At 42.3% G+C, this 11,937-nt stretch overlaps 1 non-coding gene across 1 annotated transcript; it reads right to left on the bottom strand.

Annotated features, from left to right (window-relative positions):
• Positions 1-10,907: 10,907 nt before the first annotated feature.
• Positions 10,908-11,015, bottom strand: LOC112704210 (small nucleolar RNA R71). The gene has a single exon (XR_003154846.1). It is a non-coding gene; the product is annotated as a small nucleolar RNA R71 (small nucleolar RNA).
• Positions 11,016-11,937: the final 922 nt, after the last annotated feature.

Genomic DNA, 11,937 nt, shown 5'->3' on the forward strand with positions numbered 1-11,937 from the left:
ACTAGTATATACAATAATCCAAAAGATGCAAAATAAAGTAAAATAACATAAACTAGGAGATAATGTCTGAAAATGTTCACCAAGCATAGCTATCCACCGACGGTGACGACAGTGACCTCCCAACACTTGGAATGAAGCATCGTCCTCGATGCTACTGCTCAGGCTCTGGGTGAGGGTCAACGGTCGCACTGGCTGCTGGGTCTCAGGCCGTGGCTCCTCAGGGGGCTGCTGCGCCGCTAGGGTAGCCTGTGTCTGTGGAAGTGCCTCCGGCTGAGCCTGCTCCTCCTCATTGGATGCAAAAGAAGCGGGAAGAGGGGGCAACTCAACGTCCAGTGCCATGAACATATGATCCACTCTGTCCAGGCATCGCATAATGCGGTGCTCACTGCGCTCCATGAATTGGAAAAGACGCTGAACCAGAAGATAAGTCAGCTGGGGTGCTGGTGGTGGTACTAAGGGTGCTGCTGGTGTTGATGGTCTTGCTGCCATTGATGAAGAGGAGGGTCTAGCTGGTGCTGCTCTGGCTTGAGCTCTAGATGCACGCCGGGATGGTGGCTTCTCGTGCACCTACGTACCCCACGGAATAACATCCTCCTTTTCATCGTCTGGGGGTAGTGGTGACACGTCATCGTCTCTCAATGGGGCACCGGCTAGCTCAGCCATCCTAGTGTCCAAAGTGGGAAAGGGAAGTATACCACGGACATGTGCTCGCCTCATGTATCTCCTGATCAACCGGGGGAAGTATACCTTCTTCCCCTCCATAACACAGCCGATCAGGACGAGCATGTCCACCGGAATCTCAGTAAAATGGGTAGTAGGCATGACATAGGTGGCAAAGATCTGCTGCCAAGTCCTAGCCTCTCTCGATAGATGAGCAAACAACATTCCCTTGGGATTTTTTTTATCGGCATCCATCACCCAACGGGCATCCAGGGTGGCAATAACACATCTCAAAGCCTCATAGTCAAAAGTCATGCAATATATTGCTACCTCTGTCTGTTCATAAGCATCTGTGGCATCGGTCTTAGGCAGACAATGGAGGACATCCTCAATAGCAACTTCTGTAACTAAAATCTGCCCGCCTCGTAGGTAAACCGAATCAAGGGTTGCTCTGAAGAAATTGCAGTAAAACTCCTTGACCCATGATGCATTGATCCTACCCAAATCCCTATCAACAAAGCCTAGGCCTAGTCTCAATACGAGCCGCAATGGATCGCCTCAGGTCAGAGGGGATGGCATATTTCTTCTCTATGGTCAGATTCTTCTTCCAATAGGTTGGGAAGCAGAGCTCACAGTACAGGTTGGGAAACCTGTATGTGTCACTAGCAGGTAGCTACTGGTCCTCTTTGTCCTTTTCATTAAGCGGGTTCTTAGCATAATTGGCAAAAGGAGAAAGAGTGGAGGCTTGAGGTTTCTTCCTCTTTCTAAAAGTCACCTTAGCTTTTCCTTTTTTAGACATCCTAAAAAACAGAGATTGCAGGATACAAACAATTAAGCCAAGTAGAGGAATAAAAAGCAAGGAATCACATATTCATGAAGTGAGGGAAATAAGATGAAAACTTGGAATGCAAGCAACAAGAATCAGAAAATAATTAAAGGCATAAACCAAGAATTCAAGCAAGATATGCACAATGCTTATTTATTAAGCTCAATAAGCGTCATACCCAAAAAGAATGGTCAAAGTGTTAGTTGAAAACTAAAAAGAAAAATCAGCATGTTAAGCAAGTTAGAAGTTAGAAAACTGATTCAAAACTTAGTGGTATGACGGTTATTTGCTCAATCAAGAGAAATGCAGAAAATAAGAATACAAGCACACTCGCATTCATGGGGAAAATGCAGTCATTGATGATGAAATATGAAATTTGCATAAAAGCACATAAATGGAAAGCAAATCATCAATCAATGTCATGGTCACTAAATGTGCAATACATGGTGTTACAAAATTGAAGTATGCACCAGTGTAACTAAAGGTAAGTTGAAGGCAATTTCAAAAAGGGTTGCACTAGTGGAGTGCACCAATTATTGCAAAAGAATGAACCATATTCAAGAAAAATGCAAGTTAAGGTCAAATGGTGACTTAGTATGAGTGAAAAGGCATTTGATTTAACTTGAAGAGTGAAAGCACATGAAGGTTCAAATTGAAGAGGTAAGTAGGATACTATTTGTCATAGAAAATTGCCAAATAGTCCCTCACTAACCTTTTTCTAAAGCATATCAACGGGAACCAACATAAACACGGAGATGCCAACCAAATCAACTTAGGAATTGAGCTTGGTGTAATGGTAAGTAAGTCTCAAATTAAAAATACCAAGTTCAATGCCTAGGGTGCAAGTTGAAGAACAAAACCATTTTTAGAGATTTGGGCAGCATTCCGGCAGTAAATTGGATGTTCCCGGATAACAAAACAGCAACAAAAGTCACATATGAACCCATGAATACATTGATCATGATAAAAATATGGATTTCATATGCTCAGGCAGCATCAAACACAATCAAACAATAAAAGTGCAGCAAGGCAGTAGTAGAACAAAGCATATAAAATAGAAATCAGCATAGCACACCACTCAGCAAAGCATGCAACATTCAAAAAGTAAACACAAATGGAGCACTTATCAGGCATAGAATCTTCTAACCACATCCTAACTACCTAACAGTATGCACATCTATCTATCCTCACAAGCAAAAATAAGCAACTATTTTAACTAAAATTAACAACAATAAAATGAATAAAAGCAAATACAGAAACAGAGCAGAAGGTAGGGGAAGGTATGGAACTTGGAAACAGATTAGAAAAGAAATGGGACTGGAAAAGGAAGAGGAGTGTAGGGCTACAGTGCGGTGCTGCCAGTAGTGGTGACAGCGGTGGCTCGCGGCGGTGGTGGCAGCGCGGGCGGAGTAGGGGTGAGCAGAGCGATGGGTAGAGTGGTGCGAGTATAGGGTAGAGTGAAGAATGAGGTTCAATAAGGAAAAAGGATTGGAATGGAAGAAGAAGAGAGACAGGTTTATGGTGATAGCGGCGGCGATGAGTCGCCGAACGGAGGGTAGAGAGAGAGACAACGGTGAAAGAGGGAAGAAATATAGGAAGAGAGGGACGAGGAGGTGATGGCGGCTGGCGGTGACGATGGGTTTGTCGGACGGTGGCGGACGAGGGTGGCTATGGAGGGCGGTGGTGGTTGAGCTATGGAGGTTGAGGGGGACGAAGAGGGAACGTTAGAGAGAAGGGGTTGAGGGGCGCGAATGTTAGGGTTCTCGCGTCCCTTGGGGTTATGGATTTCAAATCCACGCGTACGCGTCCTGTACGCGTGCGCGTGGGTGGTTGAAGGAAGGGAGGGACGCGGAAGCTCCAGGTGCGCCTTAGCGTGGATGGGGATGTACGCATGGACGGATACGCGTGATCTACGCGTCCGCGTGGGTTAAGAGATGGGCCAGAAGCATGGTGCTGGCCCGGAGTTAGCACAACTCTCGGGTCACTAGTATTGGTGCCGCACCACCGCATCGATGCGTACGCGTCATGTACGCGTCCGCGTGGGTGGTGGCTCGTGCGAGAAGCTTAATGTCTGCGCCACGTTTGCCTAACTCTCGGGTATTAAGTACAATGCTGCATCCGCGTAACGACGCGTACGCGTACAGTGTGCGTACGCATACGCGTCCCTGTCCCTTTTTTTTTAAGGAACACTGAAAACAGCCTAAAATCTTTCTAACACCACCTACAACATACAACCAACTACAAATACAAAATTAACAAAATCTTATTTTGGTTTTGAAGCTTTCCATTACTAACAAGTATAAATTGCATGTCAAGCAATCAACAACCAAATTATTAAAACAAGCGTATATAAAGAGAAAAAATACCTACAATGGTAACTGTTCATACCCTGGGTTAAGTTGTCCGACCCGGGATGCTTGGCGACAAAGCAACCGACCTCTTCGGGTCAGACTATCCGACCTCTTCTCAAAGAGCTTGGCCAAATTGCCAGGAAAGCCCAGTAAAGGGTCGAAATAGAGGAACACGACCCAAATCCAAAGGCAGCCCCAACCTACAGAGAGAAGGGCGGTTCCCTTGAAGATAAGATGACCTCACTCGAAAGATAAAGATAAGATAAGATAACTAACTTATCTTATCTAAGAAGGTCGCTCTACACCATTATAAATACACTAGAGCACCCAGGTATAACTCATACTCTGATTCTACTAAAAACCTGTTTAATACCCTTGCTAACTTAAGCATCGGAGTCCCTTGCAGGTACCACCACCCTCCAGTGTCAAAGGATCAGCAGCATTGACAGTCCAACAAATCGGACGCGGCAGCTCCGATCACCACCTACGCGCTGGACACGTCATCTCCAATCAGAACAGAAGATCTCGACCGAGATCGACCTACAGTTTCAGGTAACCCTCGGAACATTGGCACCGTTACCGGGGAACCTGGAAGTCATCCCATCATCATGGCGGACGACCATGACAACGACCACAATTCAGATTTAGAGGATAGAATGTCGTACAAAGGATACTCCTAAACTTAACAACAAAAAGAATTCTCCAAACGTGGGAGCCATGGAGGCGCTTCAAGACTGTTTAAAACAAATTGAAGAAGAAGCCCTACGCAAACGAGAGGCTGAGAAAGACCTACAAAAAGAAATAAGGCGACGTCGGGAATTGGCAGACAAACTCCTAAAACTCGAAGCCAATCTTAAGACCAAAGCCAACCGATCCCCTCATGAGGATAGCTCCCGCAAGGAACAAGATCCATTCACCAAGGAGATCATGAAGACCAAAATCCCAAAAGACTTTAAACTCCCGGATATGACTTTGTACGACGGCAATACAGATCCCGACCATCATCTCAGCAATTTCAGAAGTAGAATGTACCTCACCGATGCCTCAGATGCAGTCCGTTGCAAAGCCTTTCTGACTACTTTAACAAAGACGGTAATTAGATGGTTCGACAATCTACCTCCTAGGTCCATCTCGAGTTTCGACGACTTGGCCAAGAAGTTTTTGGCCAGATTCTCCATCCAAAAGGACAAGGCTAAGCACGCCCCAAGTCTATTAGGAATCAAGCTAGGAGAACAGGAAAGTCTTCGCAACTACATGGAAAGATTCAACAAAACGTGCCTGAACATACAGAGCCTACCAACAGAGGCTGCCATTGTGGGCCTCATCAATGGCTTGCGAAAGGGACCTTTTAGCAAATCTATATCGAAAAAACATCCCACATCTCTTAACGAAGTGCAAGAACGAGTAGAGAAGTACATCAACATGGAGGAAAACTCTCGACTAGGAGAGACTTCAAAATCCAGATTCACCTTCCGGGATAAGGACAAATAGTCCAAAAAGAAGGAAGATCGACATGGAGACAAAATAAAAAATACCACAATTACACTCCTCTTCGGGTGTCCCTTGTGGATGTCTACAGAGAGGTTTGCCACACTAAAAAATACCTCCAGCTCGACCACTCAAAGGCAAAAAAGGAGGAGGAAATCGGGCCGAATATTGTGAATATCATCGAATCCGTAGGCATTCCACCAATGAATGTTTTAACTTAAAAAATATCATAAAAAAGCTAGTAAGAGAGGGGAAGCTAGATCGGTATCTGGCCACTCGGCACGATGAGCAAAGAAAAAGAATAAGGGAAGAAGATGTCGGACGAACCGAGCAGTCACCTCGTACACCAGAAAGACACGTCCATATGATACACGGCAGATTTGCGGGAGGAGGAGTCTCCAAATTATCTCGCAAAAGATATCTTAAAGAAGTATATCATGTCGAGGGGAAGGAGGAAGCACCCGACATCCCCGCGATTACTTTCACCAAAGAAGACGCATCCGGTATAATCCCAGGACACGACAATCCCAGGGTTATCACTGTTATACTGGCAAACGCAAATCTCCACCGCACATTGATAGACCAAGGGAGCTCCACCGACATCTTGTTCAAAACTGCCTTCGACAAACTCGGCCTAGAAGAAAAAGAACTTAGAGCATATTCGAACAGCCTGTTCGGACTAGGAGACACCCCGGTTCAACCGCTTGGATACATCTCGCTACACACAACCTTCGGAGAAGGAAACCAATCAAGAACACTCAAGATAGATTACATCGTGGTCGACGTAAGTTCAGCCTACAACGCCTTAATAGGCCGGACAACATTGAATCATCTCGGTGCAATAGTCTCGACTCCACATCTATGCATGAAATTCCCAATTGCAGAAGGGATAGCTACAATAAAAGCAGACCAGAAGACGGCGCGCCGCTGTTACCATGAAAGCCTAAACCTCAGAGGCAGAGGAGAAGAATTCCACACAATCGAACTCGGTGGAGTGCAGAGGCGGGAAGAACTCCACCCACAACCCGAAGGTGAAATAGAAAAAGTCCAGATCAGGGACACCCCGGACCAAACAACCAATATCAGCACAATCCTAAAAGGAGACATAAAAGAATCACTCATACAATTCTTGCGAGATAACATCGACCTCTTTGCATGGAAGGCCGCAGACATGCCAGGCATAGATCTCAAGTTAATGTGCCACAAGCTATCAGTCTACCCAGGATCTCGGCCAATACAACAAAGGCGCAGAAAGCTAGGACCAGAACGCTCTCAAGCGGTGGAAGAACAGGTACGAGCTCTACTGGAGGCAGGCTTCATAAGAGAAGTCAAATACCCGCTATGGCTTGCTAATGTCATTTTGGTAAAAAATTCAAATGGAAAGTGGAGAATGTGCACCGACTATACCGATCTCAACAAAGCTTGCCCGAAAGATCCTTATCCGCTCCCAAACATCGACACACTGGTAGATGCCTCCTCCTAATACAAATACCTCTCCTTTATGGACGCATACTCGGGATATAACCAAATCCCAATGTACCCACCCGACCAAGAAAAAACCTCTTTCTTAACCCCAAAGGCAAATTACTGCTACATTGTTATGCCTGATGAGCGGATAATTTATACGCTTTTTGGCATTGTTTTTAGTATGTTTTTAGTATGTTTTAGTTAGTTTTTATTATATTTTTATTAGTTTTTATTTAAAATTCCCTTTTCTGGACTTTACTATGAGTTTGTGTGTTTTTCTGTGATTTCAGGTATTTTCTGGCTGAAATTGAGGGACCTGAGCAAAAATCTGATTCAGAGGCTGAAAAGGACTGCAGATGTTGTTGGATTCTAACCTCCCTGCACTCGAAGTGGATTTTCTGGAGCTACAGAAGCCCAATTGGCGCGCTCTCAATTGCGTTGGAAAGTAGACATCCTGGGCTTTCCAGAAATATATAATAGTCCATACTTTGCCTGAGATTTGATGGCCCAAACCGGAGTTCCAAATCAGCTCAAGACTGCCCGGTGTTAAACGCCGGAACTGGCACAAAAATGGGAGTTAAACGCCCAAACTGGCACAAGAACTGGTGTTTAAATCCAAGAAAAGTCTCTACACATAGAAGCTTCAATGCTCAGTCCAAACACACACCAAGTGGGCCCGAAAGTGGATTTTTATGTAATTTACTCATCTTTGTAAACCCTAAGCTACTAGTTCTCTACAAATAGGACCTTTTACTATTGTATTTTCATCTTTTGATCACTTTAGATCTTAGGATCATCTTTGGACGTCTAGTTCTTAGATTATGGGAGGCTGGCCATTCGGCCATGCCTAGACCTTGTTCTTATGTATTTTCAACGGTGGAGTTTTACACACCATAGATTAAGGTGTGGAGCTCTGCTGTACCTCGAGTATTAATGCAATTACTATTGTTCTTCTATTCAATTCGGCTTATTCTTGTTCTAAGATATTCATTTTCACCCAAGAACATGATGAATGTGATGATTATGTGACGCTCGTCATCGTTCTCACCTATGAACGCGTGCCTGACAACCACTTCCGTTCTACAAGCAAACAAGGCTTGAATGTCTATCTCTTGGATTTCTTAATCAGAATCTTCGTGGTATAAGCTAGAATTGATGGCGGCATTCAAGAGAATCCGGAAGGTCTAAACCTTGTCTGTGGTATTCTGAGTAGGATTCAAGGATTGAATGACTGTGATGAGCTTCAAACTCCTGAAGGCTGGGCGTTAGTGACAAACGCAAAAGAATCACTGGATTCTATTCCAACCTGATTGAGAACCGACAGATGATTAGTCGTGCTGTGACAGAGCGCGTTGAACATTTTCACTGAGAGGACGGGACTATAGCCATTGACAACGGTGATGCCCAACATACAGCTTGCCATGGAAAGGAGTAAGAAGGATTGGATGAAGACAGTAGGAAAGCAGAGAGACGGAAGGGACAAAGCATCTCCATACACTTATCTGAAATTCTCACCAATGAATTACATAAGTATCTCTATCTTGATTTTATGCTTTATTCATAAATCATTCATAACCATTTGAATCTGCCTGACTGAGATTTACAAGATGACCATAGCTTGCTTCATACCAACAATCTCCGTGGGATCGACCCTTACTCGCGTAAGGTTTATTACTTGGACGACCCAGTGCACTTGCTGGTTAGTTGTGCGGGGTTGTGATAAAGAGTTGAGATTACAATTGAGCGTACCATGTTGATGGCGCCATTGATGATCACAATTTCGTGCACCAAGTTTTTGGCGCCGTTGCCGGGGATTGTTCAAGTTTGGACAACTGACGGTTCATCTTGTTGCTCAGATTAGGTAATTTTATTTTATGTTTAATCCTTTTTACTTTTTTATTTTCAAAAAATTCCAAAAAAAAAAGTTATTTGTTCTTCAGAATTTTTAAGAATGAATTCTAGAGTTTCATGATGATTTGTTGAAGTCTGGCTGGTTGTAAAACCATGTCTAATCTTTTGGACCGAGGTTTCAACTTATCATCACAAGAGCTTGTTGATTTCTATCAATTTTGCTATTGAAAGTAATGATCTGCTAAAGCTTGGCTGGCCATTGGCCATGTCTAGTGTTTTGGACCGGAGCTTTCACTGAAAGCTTGGCTGGCTAGTAAGCCATGTCTAATTCCTGGACCGGAGTTTTAGGCTAACACTGCAATGATTCCTGGAATTCTTATTAAAAATTTTGAATCTCTTTATTTTCTTTTCCATATAATTTTCGAAAAAGCACAAAAAAATTATAAAATCTTAAAATCAAAAAAAATATTTTATGTTTCTTGTTAGAGTCTAGTGTCTCATTTTAAGTTTGGTGTCAATTGCATGTTTCTGTTCTTCTTGCATTTTTCGAATTCATTCATGTGTCTTCATTGATCTTCAAGTTATTCTTGATGATTTACTTTCTCTGATCTTTAAATTCTCGTGTTTTGTGTGTTTTGTTGTTTCTCATATGCATTCTCAATTTGTTAGTGTCAGTAGTGTACAAACTTCTAAGTTTGGTGTCTTGCATGCATTGTTTATTTGATCTTAGTTTCATTTTGATAATTCCTCATCATTAAAAATTCAAAAAAAAATTCTTAATTTGTGTCTTTTCAAGTCAATAATACAGAGAATTGAAGATTCAGAACATACAGCAGAGGAATTACACAGAAAAAGCTGGGCGTTCAAAATGCCCAGTGAGGAAGGAAAATGGCGTTTAAACGCCAGCCAGGGTACCTGGCTGGGCGTTTAACGCCCAAAAGGGTAGTATTTTGGGCGTTAAACGCCAGAATGGATACCATTCTGGGCGTTTAACGCCAGAATGGATACCATTCTGGGCGTTTAACGCCAAGATGGCACAAGAGGGAAGATTTTGTTTTTAATTCAAATTTTTTTTCAAGTTTTCATAATTTTTCAAAATCAAATCTTTTTCAAATCATATATTTTCAATCATATACTTTCAAAATCAATTTCTTTCCACTTTTCAAAAATACTTGCTAACAATTAATGATTTGATTCAACATTTCAAGTGTGTTGCCTTTTCTGTTGAGAAAGGTTTAATATTTGAATCATATCTTTTCTTGTTAGCCAAGTCATTAACTTTAAAAATCAAATATTTTTTTAATTGTTTTTCAATCATATCTTTTCAATCATGTCTCTTTAAAACCATAACTTTTCAATCATATCTTTTTAATCACATCTTTTTCAAAATAGTTTTCAATCATATCTCTTTGATTTCCAATTTCAAAATCTTTTTCAAAATCACTTTATTTCTTTCTCAAATCTTAGTTTTCGAAAATCAATTACCATTTTTTTAAATTTCTTTTAATTAATTCACTTTAATTTTCGAAAATTTCTTCCCCTCTTCTCACATCCTTCTATTTATGGACTAACACTTCTTCTCAATGCACAATTCGAACTCTATCTTTCTAAGTTCGAATTCTTCTACCTCTTCCTTCTATTGTTCTTTTCCTCTGACACCTCAAGGAATCTCTATACTGTGACATAGAGGATTCCATATTTTCTTGTTCTCTTCTCTTTCATATGAGCAGGAGCAAAGACAAAAGCATTCTTGTTGAGGCTGACCCTGAACCTGAAAGGACCTTGAAGCGAAAGCTAAGAGAAGCTAAAGCACAACTCTCTGTAGAGGACCTAACAGAAATCTTCAAACAAGAAGAAGACATGGCAGCCGAAAACAACAACAATGCCAACAATGCAAGGAAGGTGATGGGTGACTTTACTGCACCTACGCTGACTTCTATGGGAGAAGCATCTCTATCCCTGCCATTGGAGCAAACAACTTTGAGCTTAAGCCTCAATTAGTTTCTCTAATGCAACAGAATTGCAAGTTCCATGGACTTCCATTGGAAGATTCTCATCAGTTTTTAGCTGAGTTCTTGCAAATCTGTGACACTGTCAAGACTAATGGGGTTGACCCTGAGGTCTACAGACTTATGCTATTCCCTTTTGCTATAAGAGACAGAGCTCAGATATGGTTGGACTCACAATCTAAAGAAAGCCTGAACTCTTGGGAAAAACTAGTCAATGCCTTCTTGGCAAAGTTCTTTCCACCTCAAAAATTGAGTAAGCTTAAAGTGGAAGTCCAAATCTTCAGACAGAAGGAAGGTGAATCCCTCTATGAAGCTTGGGAAAGATACAAACAATAGATCAGAAAGTGTCCCTCTGACATGCTTTCTGAATGGAGCATCATAGGTATCTTCTATGATGGTCTGTCTGAACTGTCCAAGATGTCATTGGACAGCTCTGCTGGAGGATCTCTTCATCTGAAGAAGACGCCTGCAGAAGCTCAAGAACTCATTGAAATGGTTGCAAATAACCAATTCATGTACACTTCTGAAAGGAATCCTGTGAACAATGGGACGAATCAGAAGAAGGGAGTTCTTGAGATTGATACCCTGAATGCCATATTGGCTCAGAACAAAATATTGACTCAGCAAGTCAATATGATTTCTCAAAGTCTGTTTGGAATACAAGCTGCACCAGGCAGTACTAAGGATGCTTCATCTGAAGAAGAAGCTTATGATCCTGAGAACCCTTCAATGGAAGAGGTGAATTACAAGGGAGAACCCTATGGAAACACCTATAATCCTTCATAGAGAAATCACCCAAATCTCTCATGGAAGGATCAACAGAGACCTTAACAAGGTTTCAACAACAATAATGGTGGAAGAAACAGGTTTAGCAATGGCAAGCCTTTTTCATCATCTTCTCAGCAACAGACAGAGAATTCTAAGTAGAGCCACTCTAACTTAGCAACCATGGTCTCTGATCTAATCAAAACCACTCAAAGTTTCATGACTGAAACAAGGTCCTCCATTAGAAACTTGGAGGCACAAGTGGGTCAGCTGAGTAAGAAAGTTAATAAACTCCCTCCTAGTACTCTTCCAAGCAATACAAAAGAGAATCCAAAAGGAGAGTGCAAGGCCATCAACATGGCCGAATTTAGAGAGGAGAAAGAGGCAGTGAGCGCCACTGAGGAAGACCTCAATGGATGTTCACTAGGCTCCAATGAGTTCTTTAATGAGGAACCATGGGAATCTGAGGCTCACTCTGAGACCATAGAGATTCCATTGGATTTACTTCTGCCATTCATGA

Source organism: Arachis hypogaea, chromosome 7 (genome assembly GCF_003086295.3).
Source record: "Arachis hypogaea cultivar Tifrunner chromosome 7, arahy.Tifrunner.gnm2.J5K5, whole genome shotgun sequence".
NCBI classification, from domain to species: domain Eukaryota; kingdom Viridiplantae; phylum Streptophyta; class Magnoliopsida; order Fabales; family Fabaceae; genus Arachis; species Arachis hypogaea.